Consider the following 8,679-nt stretch of genomic DNA (forward strand, 5'->3'; position numbering starts at 1 on the left):
TTTTTATATAAAATTTTTTTTTTTTTTTTTTTTTTTTTTTGAGACGGAGTTTCGCTCTTGTCGCCCAGGCTTGAGTGCAATGGCGGCTCACCACAAACTCCGCCTCCTGGGTTCAAGCGATTCTCCTGCCTCGGCCTACCGAGTAGCTGGGATTACATGCGCCTGCCACCACGCCCAGATAATTTTTGTAGTTTTAGTAGAGACAGGGTTTCACTATGTTGGCCAGGCTGCTCTCGAACTCCAGACCTCAGGTGATCCACCCACCTCAGCCTCCCAAAGTGCTGGGATTACAGGCGTTAGCCACTGCTCCCGGCCTCTATGTCGGATCTTAATTAGCCATTTCCTGTTAGAATCCTGCCCCGCTCCTTCTCGCCTTTTCCAGTGTTTGGATAATACGCTGTGAATGCCTCTGTGCACTCATTTCTTTATTTAGGTCATACCACTGAAACATACTCCCCAGAATAAAATTGACGATGAAAAGATAGGAACAGTTTTATAGCTTGCAAGATATTGCAAGATTTTGCATTGCACTGATGTATTGTTAACTCTGCATGTTTGTCTTCTTTTTAAGCTCTCCTTGAAGAGTTTTAAAATTTTCAGTATACTCCACAGGGTGGCCAAAGTAGAACTGGCTCGTCATTGAGTATAGGTTCAGTTAAAACAAAATCTGGCTCAGAGTTGAACACAAATAATCCAATAAATATAAATGGGTTAATTTTCAGGTACCTTAGCCTTGGCTAGTTCCTGTTTTCCAAATGTCCCCTCCTTTTCCTTTTCGATATCTACTTCATTATTTAAATGGGCAATTTCAGCTTAGGCAGTTCTGGATAGCGGTGCCCCTCCTATATCCATTCTGGAACCTCTCTCGCCCTTCTGCTATGCGAGGAAACCCAATTCACAGCCGTCATCGCCACTTAAGTTACACCCAGGGGTCGCTTCAAGAGGGAAACGTTTTCTGTAAGAATTTCTATGCCAGTAAATTGGGGAAGGTTTTAAAGATAACGGAATTTGCCACGCGTTTCTGCTAAACAATTTGACGTTGTGTAAATCGCAGAAATTCCGGGAAAGACTAACGACGTCCGTGGATGATTCTGCGGCTCACAGGCACACAGGACACTCAGGGTTTACCCTCCGGGGTTCCGACGGCACGACAGGTGCGAAGCCCGCCCGGGGAGGCAGTGCTTGTAGTCGGCGCAGACCCACGTGCGGCGCTGGGGACCGTCTGTGTCCCGACCCCCCCGCCACGAGGCGCGGAAGGCGGCCGCCAGCAGGTTCTCGGTGACCGCGCAGAGCCGGCGCACGGGCGGGGCTGTGGGAGGGGCGGGGCCTGCCGCGCGTCACTGCTGTCGTAGCCGCCGGACCGGGTCGCCGAGGCCGCGGAACCGGGGGGCGGGGGGCCGGGGTGAGCGCTAAGATGGCCGCCCCGGCTCGGGCTGGTGAGTGTGAGCGAGGGCGCGGGGCCGCGGCGACTGGCGGAGTGAGGACCCCTGCGGGAGCGGACGTGCGACGGCAGCCCCCGGGCCGGGAGGCACCTGGGGGAGTATTCCCGCCGCGCAAGGCGCTGGGGGTCCTGAGAGAGGGAGAGACGGGGGCTGCGGGCGCGCGGAGGGGAGTGAGCCGAGGGGCGCGCGGCAGCGACGGGTCCGGCGAATTTTGAAGTGGCCCCCTGGGAAGTTTCGGTGGGTTCTGCGGTGCTCGGCCCCGTCCCGGCGGCCGCCTCACGAGTGCCCGGAGATGCGGCGGCCAGGGGCAGCGGGCTGGAGGGGGCGAGCTGGGGGAGAACGGGCGCGGGCGAGGGCTTCGGGGACGCGGAGGGGCTTCGCGCTGACCCCGGCACAAACGTCGCGGAGAGGCTGGCGCAGGCTGGGTGCTGTGTGGAGCACCCACCGCCCGGGTCCAGCCGCATCCTTCCCGCTGCTGGGATTACCGCGAGGTGATGCTCGAAGTCCCGGGGCGCTTCGGGATGGCGGTTGTGGCGCTCGGTTTACCGGCGTCTTGCCCATCTCCTCTCCATCGATCGGTCCCCGCGCTGCCGGCACCTGCTGCCGCTTAAAGATCCCAGTGCTTGAAAATCAGTTTCCTAAAGCCATTCCCGATGGCCTTCGATGGGAAAGAATGCCATATGGCTGAATTCATTATGGGGGATAAGAAATATGTCAGTGTGGGCGGAGGGGAACTTGTTAATACGTTCAAATTTAAGAGTAGGTAAGACACTATCCCCCGCCCCCATGAAAAAAGAAAGTGAAATATAGTAATTGTTTCAAATGCAAGTTTGAGCTGTTAAATTCTACTGATAGCTGGATAATTTCTCGCAGTTTTTATACTGGAAGCAAAACCATTTAGGAACCTTGGGAGGTTCACTTTCTCCTCAGACCAGTCCCCAAGTCCCCCACTCCTGCCACCTTTTAAGCCTTAATTGTATCTGGGCAAGTAACGGGGACTGTGAAATTTGCATGGAAATAAGACCTTCAGGTCCTGCACTTGAATTCCTTATTATCTGTTAAGTAGCTGCCTGTGGGGGTGAAGTAGGGCTGGTGACTTTTGGGGCCTGGGATTCCATTTTGAGTTGTGTTCACAACGAGCATTTGGTGTAAATAAGGAAAAAGAATGGGTTGTTCACTGTGGTGAAATTCGGAAAGCCAAATAGGAGTTAAGCACATGCTTATAGAATATTTCATAATCTCAATGAGATTCAATATTCAGTTGCCTTGAAAGAAATGAAAGTTTGTATTCTTGGAACTCTAATCGTTTTGTCCTTAATTTAGCATCTTGGGATATTTTAAAGAGGCTTTAAATGTTTTGGCACATTCAAGTTTTCTCTCCCCATTCTAGCTTTTTTCACACTAGCCATTAGTTTTGCATATGTTCGATGTCAGATTTTTCAGTCCAGTAGTTATCACTGTGGACTATCCAAATTCAAATGTAGAGATATTCTAATATTGAACAGTCCAGTGCATACGGTTTAGAAAGTTGAAATATTTTGACCACTTTGTGTATCAGTCCGTACTGTTTTCTTCCCAAATGTTAATTGTTTGAGTTTTTTTAGCTTGAAAATTTTTAAGTGATAAATGAGCCCGCATTTAGTATACTATACAATGGTACACCTTTTGGAATATTTAAAATGGAAAATCTGTTGAAGATTTGGGTTAGATATTTGAAATAAATTTTCTACCCAGTTGTCTTTCTCCGTTTTCTACAGATTTATCTTTTCTGTACTACAAAAAAGAAAGTGTCATATACACTCTACCAAACTTCTCCTCTACACACTTGAATCTTACTATTACAGCGTTTTCGTTGTGCATAAGAGAATTTTTCTGCTCATTGGGTTGTTTGAGGGCAGAGTCTGTGTTTTATATGTGTATCTCTAGTACCCGACTAACTGCTTAACGTGGAGGAAAAACCCCTGTGTAAATTTGCTGAATTGGGGTTTTGAATGGTAGAGGATACAGAAATTTGGCTTCTTGGTAGCCAAAAAAACAAAAAAAACAAAACACGTGCTTTGAAGTCTCTGTCCTTCCTGCACTGTTAGGCAGAACAAACGTGGGTGCCAGATTCTAATGGAGTTGTCTGGTCCAGGGAGATTAGCGAGAGGCTGGGGCGGGGGCTCAGGAGTCTAATCAAGATAGGCAATAAATCGTGTGCCCGAATAATTCTCTGAAGTCAGTAACGGGGGACAGTTTTGCTATTAGGCCCAGCCTAAATAGGTGACAAATAACTGAAATATAGAAGGATTCTACAAATAATGGCCTTATGGCTAAAAGATCATTGTAAAAATTGTAACTGATATTCGCAGCAATTTTAGACACCATAAAAAACTTTATTAGGAAGAATTCATTTTTGATGGAGTTTTACACGTCATACGAAAAAGGTAATTTGTAGTCTAACGATATACTTGCTAGGTCAGCTCATAGATGTGCTAGAATGGCAGAGTCTAGGCATTTTACGCACAGAGTATTTGAATTCAATTTTTCAGACCCATGGCAGGATGCTCAGTATTACTCTGAATGTTTCTCTCATTGTTACAAAGTTAGCTGCAGTAGGCTGACGTGTAAATATGTTGATGTGACACTGATGATAAATGTTTTGGAACAAAATTACTTGTTAAGTAGGGATGGGGGTGAGAAATTCAAATAACGTGGAGGCAGAAACTGCTTTCAGTAGCTTTATCTTACAACGTGTTCAACTAGATTCAATCTTTGCTTCAGGAGAGGTATGTTAGAGACGTGAGGAAGGCCCAAGGGAAAAGGGTGTCCTTTATTGTTTAATGAGGAGTTTCAAGCGAGATCAGGGTAATTATAGATTCTAGATCTCTAAAGGAAGAAAGAATAACCAGGGCCTTTCTAGGGATAAAGGAAAGGAAATACATCATGATTGACATGGAGAGGTGCCAAAGCACACAATGGACATAATAGCATACCTAAGAGGGAGTAGGGAGGGTTTGGGAGCCCATTGTGTTCATTCGCTTAGTAATTTGTTCATTCAAAAATATTGAACCCCTTTCTGTGTACCAAGCACTGTGCTTGACCCTTGGCGTTTTACAAACTTTTCTTAAGAGGACAGAATACTATGGTGGTTCCGTGAAGTAAATGGAAAATGGAAAACTGCTTATACCAGTGGGTAAGATTTACTCTAATTACTACAAACTATGGATAAAGTTGTTTTCATTCTTATCCAAATGCATTGTGGTGGTTGGTAATTCCTAAGACCTACTTCCTACTGAAATTACCATTTCCTCCTATCTTTTATTATGGAAAATAACAAATCATACAACTTTTAATAGCCTGTAGAGGATCTGTTTAGTTTGTTACTGTTTAAAGAAAATGTTTTGTTACAAAATTAACTTCATTAAAATGGACGACATATTTTCCTCTGGGAGATTTCAATTTTTTTTTTTAATGAGATGGTTACTGTGACACTTTTATTTTTAAATGTATTCTATTTTATGCCCAGTGGTACTTATATTTCTTCTTCAATAGAGTTAGAATGTATATGTGTTCGTGTAAAATATGAATGCCCATTTCTTATGAAAATAGTTTATATCCCAATTATGAAATTTTAAAAATTAAACATTCACAGTAAAATTTGTTAAAAACATCTTTTTTTTTTTTTAAAGACAGTCTCGCTCTGTTGCCCAGGCTGGAGCAGTGGCACAGCCATTCTCCTGCCTCAGCCTCCCGAGTAGCTGGGACTACAGGCGCCCGCCACCACGCCCAGCTAATTTTTTCTATTTTTAGTAGAGACGGGGTTTCACCGTGTTAGCTAGGATTGTCTCGATCTCCTTACCTTGTGATCCACCCGCCTCGGCCTCCCAGAGTGCTGGGATTACAGGCCTGAGCCACGGTGCCTGGCCAAAAACATCTTTTTTTTTTTTTGAGATGGAGTCTCGCTTTGTTGCCCAGGCTGGAGTGCAGTGGCCGGATCTCAGCTCACTGCAAGCTCCACCTCCCGGGCTTACGCCATTCTCCTGCCTCAGCCTCCCGAGTAGCTGGGACTACAGGCGCCCGCCACCTCTCCCGGCTAGTTTTTTGTGTTTTTTTTAGTAGAGACGGGGTTTCACCCTGTTAGCCAGGATAGTCTTGATCTCCTGACCTCGTGAACCACCCGTCTCAGCCTCCCAAAGTGCTGGGATTACAGGCTTGAGCGACCGCGCCAGGCCCAAAAACAGCTTAACAAAAGATGTTTGGGAAGTGGTTAGTCATATATGAGAGTTGAAAAGTATTTATTGTGGCCGGGCGTGGTGGCTCACGCCTGTAATCCCAGCACTTTGGGAGGTCGAGGTGGGTGGATCACGAGGTAAGGAGATCGAGACCATCCTAGCTAGCACAGTGAAATCCAGTCTCTGCTAAAAATGCAAAAAACTTAGCTGGGCGTGGTGGCGGGCGCCTGTAGTCCCAGCTACTCAGAAGGCTGAGGCAGGAGAATGGCGTGAACCCGGGAGGCGGAGCTTGCAGTGAGCCGGAGATCGCACCACTGCACCCCAGCCTGGGCAACAGAGCAAGACTCCGTCTCAAAAAAAAAAAAAAAAAGTATTTACTGTTCCAAAGTGTAAAGGCTTTTATGTGCCATGTTAAGAAGTTTAGATTTAACTTGTGGTCTTTCAAGACTTTAAACAATCTTAATATTTATAAAATCGTGGCTATTTTAGAAATACCTTAATTTTTATAAAATTGTGGTTATAAGACACTAAGACATATAAAATGTAAATATCGTATGATGCTTATTTGACTAAGTATGAGCTATGGCGGGAGGAAGCTTCTTAATAGTAAATGAAAATGTTATCTCAGTGTCTATTCCGATTTTAACATATAGATTAATCCTTTTTTGCTTTGTTTTTCCACACTATACAGATGTATAGAATAATTCTTTTTAGGAATGTATTTCAGCCATTTCCCTCATTCTGTCACTTTTTTAAATAGTAATTTAATTTGGCTTTTTTTGTGTATGTTTATTCTTCATGGTAATTTCCTGACTTTCATTAAAATATTTTTTAAAGAAGGGATCCGAAAATTGAGCTACTAATTACACCAATTAGATCTTTATTACATTATTCATACCATTGACCTTCGGTACCTGATATCCTCTTGTAAGAACCTCCAGGGCTTACAGCTGTATAGTCCCTTTCCATGCTTTCTTTCCAAGTATCTTCATAAACTGAGGTCGACAGGGAGTGGCCAGCTGAAAAGTTTATTATGTCAAAGATAACTAAAATTTACAGTGGAATGTCATTTGTTTTTGTTTTGTTTTGGTTTTTGTTTTTTGTTTGTTTTTGAGACGGAGTCTCCCTCTGTCTCCCTGGCTGGAGTGCAGTGGTGCAATCTCGGCTCACTGCAAGCTCCACCTCCTGGGTTCACGCCATTCTCCTGCCTCAGCCTCCCCAGTAGCTAGGACTACAGGCACTCGCCACCACACCTGGCTAATTTTTTTGTATTTTTAGTAGAGACAGGGTTTCATTGTGTTAGCCAGGATGGTCTCTATCTCTTGACCTTGTGATCTGCCCACCTCGGCCTCCCAAAGTGCTGGGATTACAGGCATGAGCCACTGCGCCTGGCCCGGAATGTTGGTTTTTGAGGTAAAAAAATTTAGCTACCCCTCTGATTTTTCAGTAATTCTTTCAGTAGCTTTCAAGTAGCTGGGGACTATAGTCACGCACTGCCATGTATGGATTTTTTAAATTATTTGAATAGAGATGAGATCTCACTATATTGCTGCAAAAACAGCTCTCTTGTCTCTTTCTTCTTTTTTTTGTAGAGACAGGGTCTTGCTATGTTGCCCAGTTTGGGACTTACTTTTTTTTTTTTTTTTTTTTTTTTTTTTTTTTTTTTTGAGATGAAGTCTTACTCTGTCACCCAGGCTGGACTGCTGCAGTGGCGCAATCTCGGATCACCGCAACCACCACTGCCTCCCGGGTTCAAGTGATTCTCCTGACCAGCCTCCTAAGTAACTGGGACTACAGTTGCGTGCCATCACACCCGGCTAATTTTTGTATTTTTAGTAGAGACAGGATCTCACCATGTTGGTCAGGCTGGTCTCGAACTCCTGACCTCAAGTGATCCACCTGCCTTAGCCTCCCAACATGCTGGAATTAACAGGCATGAGCCACAGCACCAGGCAGGACTTAACTATTTTCTTTTTCTTTTTTTTTTTGAGATAGAGTCTCGCTCTGTTGCCCAGGCTGGAGTGCAGTGGCCCGATCTTGGCTCACAGCAAGCTCTGCCTCCCAGGTTCACACCATTCTCCTGCCTCTGCCTCCCGAGTAGCTAGGACTACAGGCGCCTGCCACCACACCCGGCTAATTTTTTATATTTTTTAGTAAAGACGGGGTTTCACCGTGTTAGCCAGTGTGGTCTCAATCTCCTGACCTCGTGATTCACCCTCCTCGGCCTCCCAAAGTGCTGAGATTACAGGCATGAGCCACCATGCCTGGCCGATGACTTACTATTTTCAACCTCTGGTTTTTTTGTTTGTTTTTTTGAGATGGAGTCTTGCTCTGTCACCCAGGCTGGAGTGCAGTGGCTCACTGCAACCTCCACCTCCAGGGTTCAAGCGATTTTCCTGCCTCAGCCTCCCAAGTAGCTGGGATTATGGGTGCCCACCACCACAACCGGCTACTTTTTGTATTTTTAGTAGAGACAGGGTTTTCACCATGTTGGCCAGGATGGTCTCGAACTCCTCAGGTGATCTGCCCACCTTGGCTTCCCAAAGTGCTGGGATTACAGGCGTGAGCCACCGTGCCTGGCCTCTTTTCAACCTCTGATTCAAATATCATAAAGAGGATGACCTGCAGTTAATACTAGTTGGTTGCTCCAAGAATATGGTAGCCTGAAAAAATATAGCTATACATCTATACAATCTTCATAAAGCCCTGAGAGAATTTTTAGGTTAAAAGATGATGTTTGAGGCCAGGCACGGTGGCTCACTGCCTATAATCCCAGCACTTTGGGAGGCCAAGGCGGGTGGATCACAAGGTCAGGAGATCGAGACCATGCTGGCTAACATGGTGAAACCCAGTCTCTACTAAAAAATACAAAAAATTACGGCCGGGCGCGGTGGCTCAAGCCTGTAATCCCAGCAATTTGGGAGGCCGAGACGGGCGGATCACGAGGTCAGGAGATCGAGACCATCCTGGCTAACACGGTGAAACCCCATCTCTACTAAAAAATACAAAAAAAATTAGCCGGG

General features: G+C 45.5%; 1 protein-coding gene across 4 annotated transcripts in view; it reads left to right on the top strand.

Moving 5' to 3' along the window:
• Positions 1–8,679, top strand: part of USP44 (ubiquitin specific peptidase 44) — a 37,230-nt gene that overhangs the window by 1,668 nt on the left and 26,883 nt on the right. The window contains exon 1 of one of the 4 annotated variants that reach the window (XM_017861759.1): positions 1,354–1,436. The exons of 1 other annotated variant lie outside the window; for it this stretch is intronic. The gene's annotated coding sequence lies outside the window, so the exon portion shown is untranslated. 2 more of the 4 variants (XM_017861758.1, XM_017861762.1) reach the window with 2 other exon arrangements.

Source organism: Rhinopithecus bieti, unplaced genomic scaffold (assembly GCF_001698545.2).
Source record: "Rhinopithecus bieti isolate Rb0 unplaced genomic scaffold, ASM169854v2 scaffold_61298, whole genome shotgun sequence".
In the NCBI taxonomy this organism is placed as follows: Eukaryota; Metazoa; Chordata; class Mammalia; order Primates; family Cercopithecidae; genus Rhinopithecus; species Rhinopithecus bieti.